This window comes from Aythya fuligula, chromosome 2 (assembly GCF_009819795.1).
Source record: "Aythya fuligula isolate bAytFul2 chromosome 2, bAytFul2.pri, whole genome shotgun sequence".
NCBI lineage: Eukaryota > Metazoa > Chordata > Aves > Anseriformes > Anatidae > Aythya > Aythya fuligula.
Window position 1 is genome coordinate 117,353,532 of NC_045560.1, and position 20,342 is coordinate 117,373,873.

General features: G+C 43.1%; 1 protein-coding gene across 3 annotated transcripts in view; it reads left to right on the top strand.

Annotated features, from left to right (window-relative positions):
* The window catches only part of KCTD1 (potassium channel tetramerization domain containing 1), a 97,199-nt gene that overhangs the window by 10,699 nt on the left and 66,158 nt on the right, over window positions 1–20,342 (top strand). The window contains exon 1 of one of the 3 annotated variants that reach the window (XM_032181694.1): window positions 20,167–20,335. The exons of the other annotated variants lie outside the window; for them this stretch is intronic. The gene's annotated coding sequence lies outside the window, so the exon portion shown is untranslated. Of the gene's footprint in view, window positions 1–20,166; window positions 20,336–20,342 lie in introns of those variants that run through there. 3 annotated transcript variants of the gene reach the window in all.

Below are 20,342 nucleotides of genomic sequence, written 5' to 3' on the forward strand. Positions count from 1 at the left end.
AATATCTTCACTCTCTACATATTTCATTTAATTACCAAAGATGAGGGCCTGTCAAACACCGAGGTATCAAAAGAGAAACTACAGGATTGACATGCTAAAGTTACAAGCCTCCCAGAGCAGATGGCATTAATCAAGGCTGATAGCTGTTGAGAAAATCATGCAACTTTCCCTTAGAAATATCTATAATATTCTGCTATACCAGCTAAATGGAATGTGGCAAGTGTTTTACTTTAAAATCAAGATAATCTCACACATGTGAGAAGGGAAGAACTACAAGGGAGTGAGTTATAAAACCTGCAGATGAGCTTAATGTTAGACTTGATGAAGCCAGTCAGGGAAAAGTACGCCTTTTTAATTTCCTAAAAAGAATCTTGAAGTTTCTCAATGATGCCATGGATTATGCAGAATATAAACATTAGGGGGGATTTTGGAAAGTCTATCATAGCTTTTCTCACAAGAGGAGAAAAAAACTATTATTAGGGAAATCTAGCAGCAGTGGGGAAGATGCAAAAATCTGCTCTGGTGTTTGATTTAAAATAGAAAGGAAGTGTAGTGAGAAAGAAAAGTGAAAGGTTAGCAAGGTTAGCAAAGGTGGCAGCAGAATACCCCCAGATAGACCCTGAGGGTATTTTTTGATACTTTGATGAATTATCTGAACAATAAGGTGTGGTATTCGGATGTAATCAAATCAACAAAATTGTCTGGCCCCTCAGTCACCCAGAGCAAGACAAGGCTGAAAAACGTGGGGACCCAAGGTTATGCTATCAGGTTATGAAAACCCTCTTAAGGCTTTACTTCACGTGTCACCTGAGAGCAGAGCAGCAGCCGATGAGGCAGTGGTGCCCAGCTGCTATGGACAGAGCCTAAAGGCAGCGTGAGGGGCTCCTGCACTGCAGCTGGGCTCCTCACCCTGTGCTGGGTGTGCTCAGCCGCGGGGTGCCCATTGCCATCAAGGAAACTGGTGTTATTCCTGGAAAATTCACTCAGCTTTTCTGTATTTCTGCCCATACTGGCTGCAGCCATCACTCCCACATGTTTCTATCTGGGTTTCCTTACCTTTGCAAACTGACTTGGCCAGAGCAATGTTCTCCCAAAGAATAAAGAATAAAGCAATAGAATAAAAGAATATAAAGAATAGAGAATAAAGCAATCTTCTCCCAAAGAATAAGCAGGGAGATGAGAGGAGACAAGGAAGAAAAAGATGAGTAGAAAAGTGAGAAAGGCAGAAGTGGGAGAAGTGGAAAAAGAGAAAGGAGAAAAACTCTGCTAGGATGTAGTCAGAATGGAGTTGCTATCATGCATGGGCTGTTCAAGCTATCTGATGGAGGTGAGGACTTCCTGAAAGCAAATCTGGAGAAAGCCACATCTAGCACCACCAGTATTACAGCTGAATTAATGATTTTTGTAATCCAAAGGTTGTTTTCACTGTTCATGTGTCTTTTCCTTCCCTTCCTCCTGTAGTGGTCATGTTCTGCTGCAAAACTGCTAGTGAAAAATGCTCAGTTCAGTATGGGGGTATTTGATGGTAGAGGTTTTTTTTTTCACAAATGAAGAGAAAAAAATAAAAAAAAAAAAGAAAGAAATGGAAAGCCACTTGAATGAAGAGAAATCCTAGTTTATGGAAATGAACAGGACATGATTAAAGCACAGAGTGCTCCTTTCATCTTACTGCAAATACAGTGTTTGTGGGATGTCAGGAGTACAAGTTTCTTGTGAATAACTAGAGTCCAAAATGCTCCGATTGGTAATTTTGTGACTGGTAGCACTTCAGGGTCCAAGAGTCACTCGAGGAAATTATAGAGAAGGAAATAATTTAGAGGAGAAAGTAAAGTTTATTATGACACAAATCACAGTGGAGAAAAGAACAATAAATTTTCTTCCCACATATAGTATGTGCTTTAGTCTGCAAGATAAGAAATAATAATACACAGCCCCTCTCCTAGCCTGATCCACCAATATAAAGGATTTAATTCCTACACCTTCCTCTGGTACCAAAGAGTGTCAGTATAGGTAAAATACAGGTGACGTCAGAGTGATATTGCCAACATTGACATTTTTCTGTTATTTAACTAAACAAGAATGAAAGTCCCATTTTGTCCCTTCCAATCAGTGCCCCAGTGCATGCTTCTGGTCTGGCTCTTCCAGAGTATTTTATCAGAAACTGCATGTGAAAGCCTGGTATTTGATTTATGGTTTTGTTCAACAGGACTGGTAATGTTAGAAGCAAAATCATGAACCTGTGGGAGAACTAAGATGCTAGGCTTTCCAGGGGCTGCCAGGAAATAGGAAGCATGCAACAGGCGAGGATCTTCCCACCAACTCCTTTACAGAGACTTCTATGGCAGTGCCTATTGCTGTGTGTCTGTAAGAAGGTGAGGGGAGAAAAGGGAACAGCCGGATCACGGATCTGCTCACAAGGGCAGATCCTGTAATCCCCACAGGTGGGTGTACATCTTTAAGTATATCCCAGGTATTAATGAAATCAGCATTCAGGCCTGCCAGCCACAAAATAGCAGTCTGTGAGCTGCTCAGGACATCCCTTGCTGTCCCCAGGTTTCGGTGGAGGTGGTCAGAACTTCATAGGGTTAGGCACACTGGACATATTTAGCTGTGCACAGGAAGGTCCCCCATTTCCTTGGGAATCTATCATGCTCCCAAATAAATGTTCTGCTGAAGGTGGCAATAAGTCCTATCAATCACTTCTTTGATCCATGGACAGGATGGGGTTAAAGCTGATTGCTAGACGGAAAGTACAACTGTATCCTGCTAGACTGGAAAACAAGCCAGCAGGAGTCACTGTCCCAAGGCAAAGAGCTGAACACCAGGGTCTGTCCACAAGCTCAAACAGAGCAGGTGGAGCGTTACCTAGTCAAACATGGAGGAGAAAAGGGTTGCTTGGTACACCGGGCACTTATGAATAGGTACAGGCAGGCAGTAAAGCAGAGGGAAGTGCTTTTGTGCTCTGTTCTGGGTGAAATGAGTGAAATAGGTTCCCAAAGGACACAGGTTTACCTGGAGAGGCAACTTTAGGTTCCCATTGTGTCACGAGACCATGTGTCTTCTGTTATGGGTAGATGACACCAAAGCTTAATTGAAAGCTATGATTATTTCAATGGAATAACCACACAACAAGATCATGATATTAATAGTGACGGCCATCTCTTCTGCGGCGCTTTTTATCAGCAGGTTTCAAAGCCTCTAACAAAGGAGGTGTTTAACTTTAGATGCATTTTACAGAGAGGAGAACTGCTGCACGGAAGATGGAGTGGCCTATCCAAATTCAGCCAGGGGGCATTTGGCTCAGTCAGGAGGAGAAACCCGAGTGCCAGCCTGGTGGGGAAAGCTACCTGACAAAGCATGGAACCAAGGAGAAATGGGAACAAATTCTCCGCATTTCTGTAGTGAGAAGCACCAGCTGCCTTACTCACCCTTTGTTTAGAATATCAGTACACACATTTTTTTAGAAGACAAGTATTTAATTAATTGCTGAGCTGACGCTGCAGTTCCCCTTCAGGATGAAAACAAACATTTAAACAAGCCTCTCCTGCCAACCCCACCCAACACCTACTCAGTTACAACAGATGGATGAGTGCCACAGACCAGACGTCGAAATGATACCAAATCTGACACTGCGCAAGCAACTGTAGCATGCTGCAGAAGAGAATCGCTCTCCCTGTAAAGCTGCCTAAGTGCCAGATTGCACTGATCCCTGTTAGAAGTGATGTGCACAGCACCCAGACAGCAAAGCCTGTAGTCACTGCCACAACCTGCTGACATCTTTCCCTCTCTTTTAATAGTCCTGCCTAATTTTTTTTCATCCTCCAGGGACTGCTGAAAAAGGGTACAGAAATACTCAGCTGTAGTCTAGGAGGGACAGGCTGGCTGAGTCCTCTCCTCAGAAGAGCTTTGACTACCTGGCTTGTGCAGTGCATAAACAGGGCCACCCCAGATGCTCCTTGTCTCCCCTGGGCACTAGCCTTGCAGGACAAGTGATCTCTCTTCTCTCTCTGTCCCTGAGAGATGAGGAGATTCAGATGCAGTATAGAGAAGGACATATGTATGGGAAGAAGGAATAAAGCTTGGATGCTTACGGAGGTGGCAGCTTTATTCTAATAGTTTATAGGAAGTTGTGCCAAATAAATACTGTAAGTCAGAAGCAGGGTACCCTTCTGAGGAAAACTGAAGGCATCTCAGGTGGGAAACCAGGGCTACTGGGCTTTCCACAAAGATTGGTCACCCACCAAGTCTGTAGCATGGGGTGGTGACCTGAGCCAGGTGACCTCCCCAGGAGCTCTGGAGCATCCAGAGTTGGCACAACAGAGTTCAGATGAAAGAGCTGCCTTTGCAAGCCTAGTTAGACTTCACCCAAAGCAACAACCTTTGGAAGCAGGGACTGGTACGCTCTTTTCAGGGAGTCCTGCAACAGTCTCAGCAGTCCAGATAGGAAACGTGCATAAGGCAGCTGTCTGACAAGTCCTGGGAGATCATGGCTAAAACCATCTCGTAATTTTAAGTTTTAACTTCCTAGTATCTACCTTTCCCTGAACACTTAGCATTTTGGAACATTCTGCTCCGGTTGCACACAATGAGTGCTTAGCTCTTCTGCAAATGAGATCTCGAGTGATTTGAGTCAGGCGCCCAGTTTGGTTTGGTTTAAGTGAGTAGCCCCATATCCTAACACAGGAACTTTGTGGCACAGACAGGGATAGAATCAAAGGATGTATCTGAAGCTCCAGGCAATTCCGCAGACAAACTGTCGGACTGCAGATGCCTATTCAATGAGTCCCATCCATCCTGGGCACTGAACGAGGCAAAGGCCCTGTAGAAAAAAGAGGATGTGATTAGATCATTAAGTGCAAAGGAAAATGTGGCAGTAAGAAGAAGAAGCATAGCCACACTGGCTTTAATCTAACTAGCGGGGAAACTGCTTTATTGTAGACATGGCTGTGTGGAAGACCTCACTGTTGGGTGACTTGCACTAATGTCACACCCTTAGTTCCCTGAGCAAATTTTCCATATTCCCTTCGGTGCCCACAAACGCTCAACAGCACGGTAAAGTCAGGATCCATCCTCACATCAAAGCTTAATCATGAGCCTTCTGCTTTATCACATTCTCAGTATTTGTAGCGTGTATGTGGGATCACACAAAGTAGGCATGACCTGACATACTACGGCACTGCATGTGAAATAATGGCTGGTTGGGAAATGTACACATTTTTAATGTTCTGTAAGATCTTCGCTTTTAACCACTATGCTGTCTTAAAAATATCATCTATTTCTAAATTCTTACACCATATCTGTGTACCTCTGCATTTGGGGGAAACCGTGGCATTATGTCCACAAGGCACAGGAGTTAATCTGGGTAAATCATTAACTGGCTCCAGAACAATGGCATGTGAATACAAATTCTTTGTGGGTATTGGACCTCATTATTTTGTTCTCGTCGGAGCGGTGACCTCACCATTTAGGCTTGTATAGTGTTAGTGCTCTCTAACACCATGGAAATCGAGGTACTGGAGGTTTTTAAACATGGTTATTGATCTCTGTGTGCATTAGTAGAGGTGATTCTTTTTTTACATCACATGGCTTTATAACACAAAGTTTGTGACACGTCGCTCTAATTTTTAAGTCAGAAGGCAGGTTCAGTGATACATCTCAGGAAAAAAAAAAAAAAGAGATATCTATTTGTAGCTGCACAGTGCTTTGTCTGGTGGTGGTGGTCTCATCAGAAAGGTGACTTGTGTAGGTCATCTTCATAACAATGCAACTACAATAATGGCGATGAGGCTCTGTCAGTACAATCATTGGTCAGAATAAAATTAAAATTATTCCCATTAATCAATCTCATTAATAAAACTGTCAAAGTTAGTCTGGTCCTGAAACGGTACAAGAAGCCTATTAACAGAGAAAGGAAGAAACAGGAGAGGTCTGTTAGAAGTCTGTAGTTGGTCATTTTGTATTAGATGGTTAGCAGATCATTACAATTTCTTGTAGTAAATACTTTCTTCATGAAAATTGTGTTTGATGAAGTGTTGGAGAGACTAACAGAAAATAAAGAAGAGCACTGTGCAAAACATAGCACTTCTCCAGATCATGATGAAAGTTCAAAGAGGAGATGGAGAAGAGGGATGGTCTTAAAATGAACTCATGAGGAAGAAAAAACAGGGGAAAAAATGAGGCAGATGAGAACAAATCATGAAATTTACTCAATAGCTGAAATAAGCAGGGGGTATCAAGTAAGTGTCTCTAGGCTGGAGTTCCTGGTGGAGCCCAAATCATGGTGCAAATCAGTTTCAAATGTTTTCTATCAGTGCACTTTCCACCCCATATTCTGTCCCCAGAGCCAGCTACCTACCCCCAGCCATCCAGCAGCCCTTCAGGAGCCCTGGCAGGTGACAAGCGGAAGGGGCATCTGTGGCTGTGATTTCTGTGGCTCAGAAGATTAATTTCCCTTCATTTAAAGATTTATCTTTTTTACGGTCCTAAGGATGACTGCTCAAATGTTCTTAATCGTGTGTCTGCTTGCCTGATGGGAAATGTGCAAGAGCATTTGGGGTCTGTGGCTTTGGTACATGGCAAATGGCAATTAACAGAACAAAATCCGCCTCTGGCAAATTAACCTTGCACAGATTCTAGAGGTTTTTTTTCATTGTTTTCGTTTTGAAGTGATTTTATTTGCTGAAGCACAGGAAATTGAGGTTATCATTTCAAAACATTTGTGGGGTTGGAGTCCTTCTTCCCTGTCAGGTGCCTGTATTTTCTAAGCCCTCCTTTCCCGCTTGTATTTGCCTAGGTGTTGGCCTGCATCCTTTAGTGTGTATTGCCTCTGATGTCTGACTCATTATGGCAACAGAAACGTTCATGCCAGGCCCAGAAGCAGTACTTAAAAACCTGCTCCTTCAAGCTCAAAGCTAACTCAGTTTGCGGCAAATGAAAGAAATGCAATCATTTGGCACCTTGTCCATGCATTAGTTTTGAAACATGGGACCTTTCTCCTCCGCTTTTCTGAGAGCCCTTTCCTATTTGAGTAGGCTGTCATAAAGACCACTAACTCTAGGGCGTGGAGTTTAATGCTTGGGAAGGAAATGACTGGTTTATTGCATTCTTTCTTGGGCTGCCAAGCCACTTCCCCCACCTCACCTCTCAGTATATTTATTTCTCAGAGCCTTATATCCAGGAACGAAGAGATTCTCAGATTTCAAAGGGGGAAACAATCTTTCTCAGCCTTATGTTTTGGATGGAGGGGGAATTGGTAGGGCAGTGGAAGAAGAGAAGACAGAAGAGGACTTGAAAAATGAAATGCAATCTGAAAACTCAAAAACTCAAAATCAGAAGTTAAATGAATACCCCCAGATATGCTGCAATTTGTTATTATTATATATTTTTTTAATTAATACATAATCAAGGTTGTTGTTGGTCTTTTTGTTGTTGGTGGTGGTTGGTTGGTTTGGTTTAGTTGGTTTTTTTTCCTCATGCTTCTTTTTTGGGGGACATCTTGTGCTTATGAATATTGGAGGTTGGCAATGGGTGGGCACTGTTGTACCCAAACATTTGCAACGACACACAGCTGAAAGCACAGAGGTTCCCTTACACATGGCCATGGGGATCAGTACTGGCAGACTGCCACAGCACATGGTGCCAATGTGAGAGGAGCATCACGGCTGTTTCATGGCCTTTGCCAAGTTGAGGAGGTGAAACCTCCTGAGAAGGCAGGCAGGGCTATGCAAAAATAATGGAAGCACTTGGAGAAGGAGGATGAGGATCATCCTGACTTTCCCACAAATATCAGCACTGTGTTCATCTGTTTGTGTGCCCCACAGAAACAACAGAGTAGCAACAGTAACAGAGATTCTCCCCAATAAGTATGGGAAGCCACCCATCCCGGGACATATGCACAGCTCAGAGAGGAAGGGTTTTTTCTCTTCCCCTACTCTGAAGCTGACAAGTATGTGGTATTCTCTTGCCTGTTTTCGAGGCATTGCAAAGGAGAAGGGATAAAGCAGGCGGAGATATTAGAAGAATTAGAAGTACAAGGTAGCTTTGCACACCAGATCAGTGCACATTACTCCTGCACATTTCTGTCTTTCATCTTCTCCATCCCCACAAATAGAAATCTAGGAAACAGCTCACACAGCTTGGGAGGTGCAGCTTGGGAGAAAGAACAAGGGGATTTGGAGAGGAGAGGAAGCATTTTCTGAGCTGGGACCGTTGTGAAGTATTTCAGTTACCTGCATGCGATGCACAAGGGAGAAGGGAAAAACTGGGGAGTTTCTCATAGGAGAGTGACAGGCATGGGACATTAATCAGCCATTTTTACCAGCATGGGGCTGGACTGCTGAGAGTGGTATCAAAGGAATAAAAACCAGAAGGGGAATGAGATGAATTTCTCCACAGCTGCATTTAATTGGAGCGAGGAATGAGAAAGTGGCAGATTTTATACCTCTTCGGGGGTTGAAAAAAAAAAAAAAAAGAAAAAAGGGTAAATGCAAGAAGCCTTAGTGTGCCTTAAAGCCAGACTTCCTGTTCATTTTGGAGGCAAAGCAGCTCTGTCTGCCAATGGAGACACTTGCAAGAGAGACACATGACTTCTGCAAGATGTGTGTCACTTGGCACCACTGTGGTACCTGGCTCTATGGCACCCTCCTTCTGGCTTCGTCACACCTGTTCCTTACTCCCCATCACTGGGGCAGTAAAGTTCAAATCTAGTTGTACTACTGAGAAGCCTGTCCCTGTGCTGGGTATAGACCTCACAAATATCTGTACGTGGCTATACCATCAGGGCTACAGGAATGCTCCCACAGTGATTCTACATGCTGGGACAGCTGATGGGGAGAAACCGCAGGCAACCAGACCACATCTTCTTCTGTTAAAGGCTCCTCTCAGCAAAGTATCAGATGAATAGCACTCAGTCTGACATCAGGATGGCTTTAAGGCTGTAAAGGTTCAGATAACTGCCAACAGACCTAGAGAACACGCAGGGACTGTTGGAGTAAAACAACCTGAATGAGAGCAATTTCAGAACCAGTCCATATTCTTCTGTGGTCCAACACCAGCCCCTCTGCCTTCTCCTGTCATTCACCATTGTTCCGCCTTCTTTTCCTTGGCTGACCCAAAGTAGCCACACATAGTGGTGTTGGATCTGCTCTGAAATGGCTGAGGCATTGGTCAACAGGATCAAGAGAGGATGCTGTTGGAGAAAACAGCCATCTGCTTGGTCTGGGTTTCCAGCGGTTTTTAGCTTGTTTGGGTGGGTGGGTGGTTCTTTACTCAAGAGGAATGTCCATGGTGAAGTTGTACTTCTATTTGTTCTGCCTTTACAGTCACTGTTTGTCAGACTGGTTGTCATGAGCCCAAGCTGAGCTCTCCCAGTATGGCTGGTTTTGCAAACATGGCAGGAGATGTTCTGGAGTTCCTTCTCTCGCCTAGATCTTCAGGAATTTGGGCTCTGTATTAATGGGAACATGAAGGTCTCACATACGTTATTATGGCACATCAGCAGCTTTGGCATCCCTGCTGTTTACTGAGAACATCATTTAAAAATAAAATGGTAAGCTGAATGACTATGCACAACAAGGGAGCTTCCTATTTCTCCCATGAGGAAACTAAGCCAAAAAATGCAGATTATTCTACCGGAAAGTCTTTAACTCTCATGCCCAGATTACTAACATTTTCCCCCTAAGGTGTCAACACTTCACAGTGAGCACAAACAACATGGCATAGATCACCACAAGGTCTCAGATGTCTGCAAACAGCTGAGACTCAGTTCTTCTTTGCCCAGCCTATTTGCCAAGCCATACTTTGTTGGGAGATCCTCTGTGTCAAGCCAGAACTTGAGTCTGCTCTTCATGGTAGGAAGCAGAGGTGCAACCAGGGATCTTAGATTTGGGATTTTCCCTTTTCTTGCTCTTGGGATGATCCTTGAAGTAATGCCTTGCTTTAATTGGTAGCTTCCACATGACAAATGTTTCTTCTTCATTATCCAGCTGACTGTTTTCAAATTCACTATTCCAATACAATGCAATTATTGCTCATTTCTGCATACTGTTCTGTTGAGTCAGTGACATTTTATATACACTTGAAGGAAAAGATCCTCATTTAGCAGTGCATAAACCTCTTCTGTCACCCAAAACAGAAGTTTTATTATAATTTTTTTTATCTATTTTTTTTCAGTTTCCTTATTTATATTAAGCTAGCTTCATCTTAGTTTATTATTATTATGATCATTATTACTATTGTTAATGTTAAATTTTAAAACATATCCAAAACTATAGAACATTCACAACTTTTTTTTTTTCTTTTCTTTTTTTTTTTTTATGTCCTTTTGGCAAAGCAGAAGAAAATGAGAGGAATGGTTTTCTCTCAGGTTAAAATGAAAGGTAGACCCTTCATGTAGGAGAGTGCTCTATTACCTCTTAAAATGGTTGTTTATTCATAAGACTTGTTGAAACTACTCTAGGGCTGGTATTTACCACCTTTGATTTAAAAAATGTATTTTTACTGATGTACTATGTGGAGGAGACTAGATTAATATAAATATCATGGTGCTTAAGTTCAGACTATGGTGAAAGATTTTGTGCTTGAAGCACTCAGAGTCAAAACTTCTCTTATTTCAAAATTCTCCTAAAATTACTCCACTAAAATGTCAATAAATACTAAAAAAGTATCATTTGGGGTGTATTTCTTGTTTTAACAAGTCACCCAGCTTTAGACAAAGCCTAAGAGACTGGACAGCCATGCGGAGAGCCCGCACAAAGCCAGAATTCATCATCAGCCTATCAGCCTGGTGGGCTTCATTTCAAGGAAGGAGCCTTTTGTTCATGGCAGTAGGGAGGGCATTCATGAAAACTCAGTCTGTGGTCAGAAAGAGGGAAGAGATGAAGACTGGGCAACTTTCTGCTATCTCCTATACATGTGCTTTCCAGGGGGTCAGTATCTTTCTGTTTAAGCAAGTTCTTGGAGCAGTGACTGTGCATTTCTCATTCAGAAGTGTTCTTTCCCCAACACCAGGGTGGCTGTGTAGATTTAGTGTGGTAAAGATTCTACCGCTGAGAACAGAAACTCACGATGACTTCCCAGAATGGTACCAAGCTTCTTGGACTTCACAGACTTCTCTCTACCTGGCCCTAAATTATGCCATGCACTGGTGACCAAACTGGAATTCAGAAGACAAAATCCCATTCCTGGCTGTTTGGGATCTGACAAGTTCATTTGGAGAGATGGTTTAACTAACCAAATTTAGAAGTTCCTTTAAAATAAAGTGCCCATCCCAAAAGTGTTACAAATTAATCCAGATACTTTGATCCCTTTAGCTTCACAAACAAAGCTCCTGTAATTCTGCCTCTCTATTTTACAGTTGACTAAGATTCCTAAATACTTAAATGTCATTACTTTCTGATGGGATAAAACTACTTAGAGAATATTACTAAACATTTTTATGTAATCCAAACCCAATATATCTTGCTGAATAAAAGAAAAGCTCTAAAATATGAGAAATACAGTGAAAATAGAAAGAACTGAGCTAATTAAATACTATAACTACAGCTGGGCAGAATAATCCAATTGTAGTTGCTGAAAATACAGTGAAACTGAGAGTTTTTGTTAATAGTCCCAAAAGTGACATCTAGCTGCTTTTAGAGGCTAATATGGAGGTGCAGGGTAGGTAAAGCACAGAAAAGATGTTTTTTCCTTCACTCATCTACCGGTGTGCCAGAAAGACCAAAGGTCAGGTTTTCAGAAGTTCACTAACTCTAATTAAATTATCTACATAAGTAGCCATGTTTGCAAATGGCTAAGCACCAAGCAGCTCCCATGGAAACCATATCAGGTGCAAGCCTGTTTGAAAGTACAGCTGGTTTAAATGCCTCTACAACCGCTTCTGAATGCAGAGACTTTCAAAAAACCTGAGCAAAGTTACTGGTTCTGAGAGCTTGAAGAAGGCTGGATATGAATTTCTTGAGGTAGCTCCTTGTGATTTTCTGATTCTTCAAAACGTCTTCCCAACGAGGTAGCAAAAAAGGGCTTGCACACTGTTTGGATGGTGTAGTGTGTTTTTGTGGTGGTGATGGTGGCGGGTTTTTTGTTTGGTTTGGTTTTGTCTTTGGTTGTTGTTTTGATTGTGTTTGTTTGTTTGTGTTTGTTTTAACATATATAAAGAGGTCTTGAGAGGAGAAAAAAGTCAGTAATTTAGAGATCTATCCAGAAAAACAAGTCAAATTACCAGCTCAATCCTCATGGGCATGTTGTTCAGGAAATCTCAGGAGTACTAACAACCAGTATTCAGAGTGAGAAGTCTATTTTAAAAATTATCTTAAAAATATCACAGGGATTTCTCCTCTCTGAAATTACCAAACTGCTTCTCCATCTGATGTCCAAGGTTTACGGAGCATTCATTCAAGGTTTCAAGCTTTTCTTCCTTCCAATCACTAATTTTCAACCTCTCCATTCCAACATATGGAAAAGGAAACTCCAAAAACTCTACCATGAGACTGCGCAAATTGGCAGCCTCACTATCAAGATGTTACTGTCAAGGCCAAACACGTAGGAATGACCTTGGAATAAAGGCCCTATTATCTCTCAGCAACTCTTCGAACTCCATCCCCCGAGAAACTGCACAATTGGAATAGGATGCCGGGCTGTCTGGAAAGAGATTAAATTGTTCACAGCTGCCTGGGAATTAACAAACTTCCTCTCCTTTACGCTGGAATGCAGCATATTTGCAAGCCAGGTGGAGGATGGCATGTGAGGTTCTTGCAGGACCTCGAGTTGGCACTAAGAACCACATTTTCATGTCTGCACATATATCTGAGTTACCAGGGCTCAATAATAATTTTCTGGCAGATTACTCCTGCCCTACAGCAGGTTTCTGTGATTACTAAAGCCAGAATGAAAGCAATGGGTCTGGATTTCACACTTTATATCCTTCCACACTGAAGATTTGATTTTAAAAACTGCTTTTTTCCTTTGACACCAATCACCAATTGTCAAGCCTGACAATGCACAGGTAAACAGTCAAGTAAACTGCAGGGACTGTCCTGTAACAGGCAAAGTGACACCCTTGCAACTTGGAGGAAATTATTCGGAATAACTTGATAAACCTTTGCCAAGATTGCAAATGTGACCTCATTTTGTCCAAGGAAAAAAAAAAAAAAAAAAAAAAAAAAGAGCTTATCATTTTTTCTTGCTTATTTTAACAATGCTCATTGATCCTAAGAAGCAGCATCCTTGCTATCTAATAACTTCCTTGCCTGTAATTAGATGACCCAGTCCATGAACGTGCAAAATGCCAGTGCTGAGAGTTTTCTAAATTATTTTTTATTTATTTGGTGACACATTCAGTTCTGTGAAAAGAAACTGAATTTTAGCCTTGATCACCAAATAAGGAAACTTTGGAGTGGGGACAGCTTAATCTTTCGTGAATATAAGAAGGCAAGGCTATTCAAAACAAGATACGCCTCAAGGATGGACAAAAAGCTTGTTGCATTTAAGCATTCTCAACAGCTATAGAAGTAACATTTTCATAATGCCAAACCTTCACAGAATACTGATGCTCACCAGCTGTGAGAAAGTATTTTTCATCTGCTTTAGTAATATTTGATAGGGGGGAAACAAGAGAGGTAATAACCAATGCATTCAGTCTTTTTTGGGAAACCTTCTAAGGCTTCTTTGTCTTAAAAAAGAACAATTTTGATTATTTTTTTTTTAGTATATTTGTCCAGGCTTTACTTAAAGAGGGCTTTATGCTCTAAAACTTAAAATACAGCTTTTTATTGCAGTTTGCACCTTCTTTGCTCCATAGTCAGTGGCTTCAAACAACAAATGAGAGTCCTGACAACACCCTGAAGATAGTACTACAATTTTTTATCTGAACTCACGTACCCATTCACTTTGTGAAAGTACTTTCACATAAAGGACCAGTCCAGTTAAAATCAGTGCACAGTTAGCTCTGCTTATCTAGTAATATTCCACCTCATTCTGTTCTACTTCTATTTTCACAATGTGAATCAAATCATGGACTGATAGAGGACGTGGCGAGGGCTGGCAATAAACACACTATACTTTGTTATCCCTCTATTCTTCTTCCAAATGATGTATGAATTTATTCCCTACTGCTAAAACGCTGCTTTATAGTCAGCACAGTCTGTGATACAAACCTTATGCGGACAGTTCCTGTGCGTTTAGGTCTACCAGGATAACTTGAGAGGCTTTAGCATCTCACACGTGGAGAAGGGAGTGTGGAATCTCATTGTTAGGGCAGGAAACCACTGTGACCAAATAACAGTTCAAAAGAAAATAAGTGCAAAAAATTGCACAGGACAATATCCTACCAAGTTGAACATGGGTGAATGAAGAAAGGGACATAAACAGGAGCTAAGCAGCTCCTGGTTTAGGCTGTACAACATCCAATTAAATGTCCTGAGCCAGCAGCAGGCAGGTGGGTCTGGGTGACAGCCTGTGCAGGGCTCTGACACTCGTGAGCAGGCTGGTGACACTCTCTGTGTGCTCTGTTTGAACTCACCCAGTTTTAAAGTTGCTTGAACGGGGTTTGTGTCAGCCCAGCTGAGACAACTCAATCGAGGGAAGAAAATCCAAGCAGACAGGTCATTGGTGCTGTGGTTTTTGCTACATAAATACCTGAAAAGGAATTTCCAAATCCACAGTGACACAGACATAATACTGGTGGAAAAGGGGAATAATCAGTTTATTTCAGTCACTAAGTCAAAACAAAAGTATATTGACTGTGAATTCATGGTGTAAAGAGGCTCTAAAGCCAGGAGCTGGCGGTGGGAGGAAGATTCCCTTTTCCAGGCTGTGCTGAAAGCCAGCTGTTGCCCTGTGCCCTGGGGACCCCAAGCCCTGAGAAAAGCCTGGCGTGAATGAGGGGGTTTGGGTGTAAATCCCAACCTCTGGCCCCACGCGGGAGTCGGAGAGCTGAGTCCCACCTAGGAGAGACCCAGAGGCTCCAGCTCATTTGCTAGGGATGGAGAAAACAAACAAGATAAAGCAGAACCCACACAGCACAGAAACAAGTTGGAAAGTGGCATTTCTTCACAGTCTCCAAAGCAACATTTTGTTTGTTAAACTGTAAGGGCTCAAGTTTTTCTTCCTTTTTTTTTTTTTTTTTTTTTTGAGAACGTTTCAGAAATCTTCTGAAGAAGCCTGGCTGCCATATAACTGTTCATTCCCCACTGAATGTATAGATTTCATCCAGCCCAGTTTGACTTCCAGCCTCTGCTCTTAGTTCAAAATAAATTTTTATTGCAAGATTATGAACGGAAAATAGGATTTTGGGAAGTCCATATCCAATACAGTATTAATTTATGCTCCATTACATACTACTAAAAGCACTATAAAAAGTGAAAACCCATACTTCCACAGGACTACAACACCTATAAACGAGGCTTTGTGGTTTCACGGGGATCTTTTTTTTTTTTTTTTTTTTTTTTTTTTGAGGCTTCTCTCCAAGTTACTGGCTTGGTCCTTCCAAATTTCCTTCATCTCCATACCCCACAGAGTTTATGGACACTGCTGAGAAGGATTGAAAGCTACCCTACATTATCAGCCTGGACGGGAAGAGCTGCTTCCCTCCACAGAGGACAAATATTATGTCCCTGCCATACAGGACTGCTCAGCGTCAGCAGTTCCTACAAATGACTGCACAACCGCTGGAGCCACTGTACCAGCCGTGCCTTACAGAGCGGCTAATTTGTTTCGAGTGCCGTCATCACCACAGAAGCAAAGACAAACACAAGCTCAAACACAGATAAATAAAAGATTAATATATCTCCTGGCAACCTACTTCCAGCACATTTTAAAAGCCCCTTAAAACCTCTGTGCAGTGCAATGCAATTTACTACCTGACTCCCTGCAAGCTGTCTGACAGTGGTCTGTGTTTCTGGAAGCAAAGACTGCTCCAGCTGCTTGACACTGAAAATAACAACAATTCACAAAGTCTTGGCTTTTAATTTCCCGAGCACTAAGCACATGCTTTCTCGCAAAGATGATGACTCGGGTTTTCTTCATTTTACTTGGGAAACAGAGCAGTCAGAAAATGAGACGTGTCCTCAGCAACAAAATTACTGCTTTTGTAAAAGGAAGAAAAAAAAAAAAAAGATTAAGTGAGTAATGGCCAGTACCTATGGGAAAAAAAAAGTGAGCGCACTCGCTGCAATATGCTCACGATTCACTGCATGGGGCTTGGAGAGGGGGGTGGTTTGGTGCTGCCTTCACGTTTCACAACGTGTCGGTAGGAGCTGGCGCTTTGATATGCTCAGCTACTGCTAACATTTCATAATATGACAATCTAATAGGTGAAATAGCTTCCCTGTTTTAAAATTCATTAAGAACAGCTGCAACTTAGCTCTGATGGATACATCATTGCTTTTCTTAATCAATGTCTCCTTTGTTGAGTTATATAAAGCTGTTTCATTGCCACGCAGACAGGAGCCACTACTCTAAAAAAAAAAAAAATAATAAAAAAATTAAACTAGAAGATATTTAAAATCTATTATAGCATGTCAGTATCGGCTGTCCCTAGTATCAGGAAGTAATGAAACAACTAAAAATATCATATATGCAAGTAAAAGAATAAAAGAAAAATGGTATCAACATTTTGAAGTGACAATTCTGAAATGCTAAAAGAGCTTGCCTAAAAACTGAGTATTTCTGGGTGGGAGAAAGATTTCTAGGACATGCTTTTTCCCTAAGTGAATTTTCCAGGAGTCACAAGCGTTATTTGCCTTCAAGTTCTATAGTGTCAGTGTGGATTTCTCATACCAACTTCTGCATAGCCTGCCTCTATGGGGAAAATAGCTTGTGTTTAGAGAACATATTAACACTTTTTAAGAACATGTTTATTGTATTTAAACTATCAGTAAAAGTGTACATGGAGAAAAGCTATTTTCCCAGCACCGTGCCACGTAGTCAGCCTTAGGGTTAACCAGCAAGCTTGTTTTAAACATTGATTTTGAAAATCTCTTCTAGATGTCTAGCCTGGATCCCAAGGAACAAGCAAGTCCAGTGGATTTTCTTTGCTGCTTGCCTTCTGGGGGATATTCCATCTTAGCGAGGCTTCATGATGAAATATGTACGGAGAAACACAGAACTGGGAAGCCTTAGATGGATCTAAGTCAAATAACCACTTATGGAGGCTACAGGAGAAGTAGCCTGTGCTTGTCTGAAGGAGAACAAGGCTGTGGAGAGCTTTAGTACAATGGTCTAATTGTCAAAGACCACAGCTCTACTAAGCTCCATACCTGCCAGGAGCCAGACCAGGGGCCAGGGGGAAGAGGAGCTTGAAAAAGACATGAGGAAAGGCCTGAAACTCTTTGGTAGCATGATTACAAGCATTACCTTTATTGTAAACCAACTGACTGTGAAAGTGGTCTTTTTTTGTTGTTTTTTTAACCTGGAATGCTAATTTTGTTGCATATAAACTGATCCACAGGTATATGAAAGGAAGGAAAATCAGGTTTAGAGTTTCAGCCGTAGCGGGGCAAGTGCATTATTAGTGTTCTGTGGGTAATTACATCTTCTTCGCTGACAGCAGTAATGAAACTCATTCTCATAGCGTGGACAGAGCTCACATTAGAATCAGCCCCAAACCTCGAGTCAGAGGGGAGAAGGCTCTCTCTGCCTATGTGGAGCACTCCGCAGGATAAAACTTTGATTAGTGACGTGGAGGGTGGGGTAGATTTAAGTTTAATGTCATTATGCCAACCTCAATTAGACAACCTTGTGCAACTCTGGCAGTTGTGGAATGCAGTTCGATTACCTGGCATAGCTGGAGAGCTGGAACAATAGGATTTCGACTTCTGGAATACAACTGACGAGGCTAATTTTTATCTTTAGGAACCAAGAGAGATAGACAGCTTCACGCATATATGCAAGTAACATACATATATATACATACGCATACACACATATACATACACATATAGGTTATACAGGTATATAGGTTATATGGGTGTCTACCCAATTATGGTCGCCTGCAGCACCCTAAACACCTCGTTTGCTACTCTCTGATTTCCCCCTGGCTGTTGAGGTGCTTCTCAGTGATGTGTGTAATATGGATGTTCCATATATATTTTTCCCCTCCAACCTCACTGCAAGTTCTTTATGTCCTTTATACTTACTATTAGTATACTTGGCTCCATATTCATCTCCAAGTCTGTCAACATAGTTCACCTCCTGTAATCAGGAAATGGTGATTAAATGAACATCCAAGTACAGAAGCTGTCAACCTGGTGTTCATCTTTTTTTAAAGTTAAAAAAAAAAAAAAAAAGTTCAATTACCTTTAGTGCTCATGTGGCTCTGAAAACCAGGGAGAGGGAAAGGGAAAGGGAAAGGGAAAGGGAAAGGGAAAGGGAAAGGGAAAGGGAAAGGGAAAGGGAAAGGCATCACCACTTCTATGATCCTTACACAGAATCAAGTTCGAAGGTCATTGCCAGTCACATCATTTTTAGCATCTCCTGGAACAATAAAGGAAACAGATCTCCACAGAAAATGTATACGCTGCAAGCCCTGCAGTTCTGTGTCTCCTGGGATGGGCTGTTATAGCTCCTTACGGGAGTTCGGGAGCTCGTTTGGGGCATTTAGGTTTTAATGGTCTTTCTGCTTGATAGCTGTCAGTTTCAGCATCTGGTCCACCTCATCAGAAGGTCTTAGAGATTTTGACTCAGTTTTGGGTTGCAAATACCATATGATGGGGGGTGGGGGGGTGGGAGAGAGAGATATTTCTATGCTCTTTATGTGCATAGGAAAAAAAAAAAAAAAAAAAAGCTAGAATATATATATATGCCATCGACATAATCCGCTGTCAAACTACAGAGCAAGTACAACTTTTTCAGTGCATGCAACAACTCTGACCTCCGTGTAATTACTCCGGGCTTACATCAGTATAACAGTGCCGGCTTTCTCTTCAATTATTTTCTGGGAGTGGCAGGCTCTCTTCCCGGAGCGCTTGTTTGTCTCGAATTGGCCTCGTTTGCTCGACGATTCGCGCATCCTTTCTGCCTGCCCCTTTGCGTGGACTTGCGAGGGCAGCCGCTGCCCGGGACGCCCCGTCGGGGGCGGCCGCGGGGCTCGGGGACCGGGACCGGGGCCGGGGCCGGTGCTGAGCCCCCCCCCGACCCACGGTAACCCCGCGGCTGGTGCCCGGTGCTGAACAATAGCCTACGGATGAGTAAACCCCAAATGCGGTAACTCAGGCCGGCAGCTCTGCAATTAAGACTTTAATTTCAGGTGTAGCCCGGTGGTGGTAATGAATATTTATTCCAACGGAGCAAAGAGGAGAAAATCTGCCGGCCGGGGAATGGGGGAGGCTCTGGAAAAGCTCGGGCTGAGCAGCTGCGGAGCTGCTGGGGTCCCGTCCAGGGTCCCAGCCCGGCCACGTCCCCTTCCCGGGGAAGGGGTAAGGGTAAAGCAGCTCCCCGACGGCTCTCCCTGGGGATGCTCGGAGCCGGCGGAGGGCAGAGCCAGGCTCCCCGGGGACTCCCCTCTGCCAAAGTCCTCATTTCCCTGCATCGCACCTTCCTGGGGGTCCCGCAAGCCCCGTGGGGGCGGCAGCCGTCTCACAGCAGCCCCGAGCCCCAAAAAGCCCCGAGCCCGCCGCAGGTACGCGTCGCGGGGCCGCCCCCGGGGCTCTGCCGTCGAGGGCAGCCCGGAGGGCGCCGTGCGGGGTGGTTTGCGGTGTTTTCGGGTATTGATCTTTTCTTTTTGGCATTGTTTATTGAAGTTATGAGGACGAGGTGTTTGTTTGTTTGTTTGGGGGTTTTGTGTTTGTTTTTTTTTTTGGTATTGTTGATGAAAGTTGAACGGACGAGGTGTTTGGAGGTGTGAGGCTTGCATCCCGGCTGAGGACAGGGATTTCTTTTTAGCTGTTGGGGATGAAAAAATAATAATAATAAAATAAAATAAAATAAAATAAAATAAAATAAAATAAAATAAAATAAAATAAAATAAAATAAAAAGGGGAAGGAAGAGCGGAAGGAGAGACCTCGGGGCGACATCTCCGGGCTGGCAAAATCCCGACAACGATTTTCATCTCCCCACTCCTTTCATTCCCAACCCTCCCCACCCCCAAACCTCCCCGGACCGGCCGCCTCGACGTGTGCTCATCCCCCCCTCCTCACCCCCCCCTACTCCGTGCGCAGGAAAAGTGTCTTTCCGGGGCTGTGGGGCACGGAGCGAGCCACATCTGCAAGCCATAAAGAAGCGGGGAGGAGCCGTCGGGGCGAGGCGCAGCGGGACGGGCGAGGGGGGAGCCCCGGCCGGGCGGCTTTCCCCCCTCGCCCGTTCCCCGCGGCTCGACGGGACGGCCCCGAGGTGAGCGGCGCGGTGAGTA